This window comes from Engraulis encrasicolus, chromosome 20, assembly GCF_034702125.1.
Source record: "Engraulis encrasicolus isolate BLACKSEA-1 chromosome 20, IST_EnEncr_1.0, whole genome shotgun sequence".
NCBI lineage: Eukaryota > Metazoa > Chordata > Actinopteri > Clupeiformes > Engraulidae > Engraulis > Engraulis encrasicolus.
The window spans coordinates 14,465,253-14,467,778 of NC_085876.1; the positions used below are offsets into that span (position 1 = coordinate 14,465,253).

The 2,526-nt window shown below is 37.5% G+C and overlaps 1 protein-coding gene across 2 annotated transcripts in view; it reads left to right on the forward strand.

Moving 5' to 3' along the window:
• LOC134436325 (zinc finger protein 516-like) overlaps nucleotides 1-349 on the forward strand; it is a 55,627-nt gene extending 55,278 nt beyond the window's left edge. For both annotated transcript variants that reach the window (XM_063185482.1, XM_063185483.1), the window contains exon 6: nucleotides 1-349. This exon is cut by the window's left edge and continues 562 nt beyond it. The gene's annotated coding sequence lies outside the window, so the exon portion shown is untranslated.
• Nucleotides 350-2,526: the final 2,177 nt, after the last annotated feature.

Below are 2,526 nucleotides of genomic sequence, written 5' to 3' on the forward strand. Positions count from 1 at the left end.
AAAGGACTGCTTTTCCTTCTATATACTGTATGTAGGTTTCGGAAAAATCCTTGTCCCTCCGGCTCAAACTGATCGAACTGTTGTGTTTGAATTTTTTTGAAACACAAATACATTAAGTCCCATCACACCCAGGGATTTGGGATGTGTAATACTTGAGAATATTGGAAACAAAAAAAGACTCGATTCACTATGAACGTAGTGACGGATTTGCGACACCTGAGTAAGAAATTCAACATGTGAATTTCAAGAGACTTTGACTTGAAGATTGGACCTGTAGACTTTTTTCATTTGAGTATTGGAGTGCTATTGACTCCCAGGTTTAAAAAAAAAAACGAAAAAAACAAACAAACATGTTAGCCATAGCGTGAGTGAATAGCGTTTTGCTAGCGTGGGAAGACAAGCTAGTGAGTTCTTCCATTTTAAACCTCAGGATTGTTCGACTAGTCAAACACACGATTCCAAAGCCTGTACTCTCAAACACTTGAGAACTAGCAGGGAAATGTTGGACAGATTTTTGATACACACTGGCTGTTACTTAACCGTAATTTTTAGTCATTTTGATCCTTTTTTTCTAGCCAACCTGTACATGAGTGTTCAAGAGCCCGTTCAGTGTCCATGGCTATGTTGTAAGGTCTCTTCAGAAAAATAATTCCATTAACACTCCTGTGTGTATAAGGTCCTGCATTTGTTGTTAATGTGTGGCAGAAATCTGAAATGTGTTCCAAGATCAGTGTGAGAATGAGTCGGCAGCATTTTTTTTAATTAACAAAGGTTCTGTCCATCTTTGAAATTGTTTTTGTTGATTATTGATGTTAATATGTAGTGTCACCCTTACATATGACAAGCATGTAGCGACACTACTGTATTTTCTGGATAGACCGTAAAAGCACTCTGAATATTTTTTTGTTCATTCATAATTACTTACGCTGGCGTCGTAACTCCATCCATCAGTTTGTCTGTGGTGGACTTTTGTCTCGCTCGCTCAGACTAACATAAGGGGTTTTTCTTGTGAGAGTGTGTGTATTTTCAACAACAAGAAAGTTTTAGGTTTGACAACGTTCCAGGGATTAATTAATTAAACTTTTTTATTTTAGTTTTTGTTTTCACTGTTAGAGTTTAGTTTACTGGACCAACACTGACCTCAACATGGAGGAAGCGAAGGTCTGACCTCACGTTAGGACTTGAAGCCATTGAGATAGTGAATTTACGAGGATTTTCTTAATGTACATAGCTTAGTTTGTACAATGATTCTGCAAGTAACTATATTATAGAGTGATTATACTAACTACTTTAAAATAGACTGAAGGGCATTACAGAATCATTTTGTACAAGATGAAGGCTGTAAGCTGAATTTTGACATAAAAAGAAACGTCATTTGTATGCAATATACACAAGTCGGTCTTTGTAAGACATGGCCCCCACACAAGGTATTATTTGGATTTCATTTGATTTAAGTAGTTAAAGAGTGAATGGATATTCTTTTATTCTTTGTTCAAAAACACTAACAAGCAAAGGTGGCTTTCATTTAAAAAGTTATGTCTTGAGTTGTATGTTTGAAATTGATTGGTAGCGTTGTTTTTATATCGAATAGAGGCAGAGCAGCCAATGTTTCCCTTTACGAGTATCGAGTAAAAATGAATGTTGTGATTTCTTTTTATAGATGGCCTAGGCTGTAGCATTCAGAAGTCTTCTTTTTGTTTGTTTTTAATTAATTAAGCCTTGATTTCTTATTTAGAGTTTGGTTTCGCTCACAAAATGGAATGGTCATGGACAGACAGAGGATACCCCTACCTGTACAGTATCTTGTATTACTTGAATATTGTTATGATTTTGAAATATCCTTCAATAAAGATCACCCAAACTCCCCAAACATTGTTCTTGTCATGACATTTGCCTGAAGTAGTATATGCAACCTTTAGTACATACTTAAATGTATCCTAGTGTCTCAACTCACTTTAATTTCATTCTGACTGCTAGCTTTCATGAGGTGAAACTAAATAATGCATCACAGACCAACATATAAATGCACCCTCTCGACAGATTAACTGTCACACGATAACGCAGAGAACAGCTATCACCTACAAAACCTGTTAACTTGAATAGATCCAGATTCACCAACAGCAGTATGTTTCACTATCAACGACTACGGTAGACATATTAAAATGATTCCTAAATCCATTTTAATGACAGCTTATAAGCAATACCGTATCTTCACATCACTGTAGCTCTCACCACTTACAGTAGACAGTGAGAAGGTGACCTGTGTGGAAGCACAGCGACCTGTGAAAAACTTTGATACGGGGGTATCATTTATGCTTTAACAGCTGTTCAAATCAAATATGAGGTAAAGCTAAGTGCCATCCACCTGCGCGAGGCGATGGCACGGCGCAGTACCCGCGTGCGTCTGTTAAGACGTGTCACCTTGATGCATCTCTCTTTCCCCCACTGATTGCGCAGCACCTTCAGCACCTTCTTGTGTGTTGGGGAATGACAGGAGGATGCTGATTTGCCTGGAAATTGTTAGGT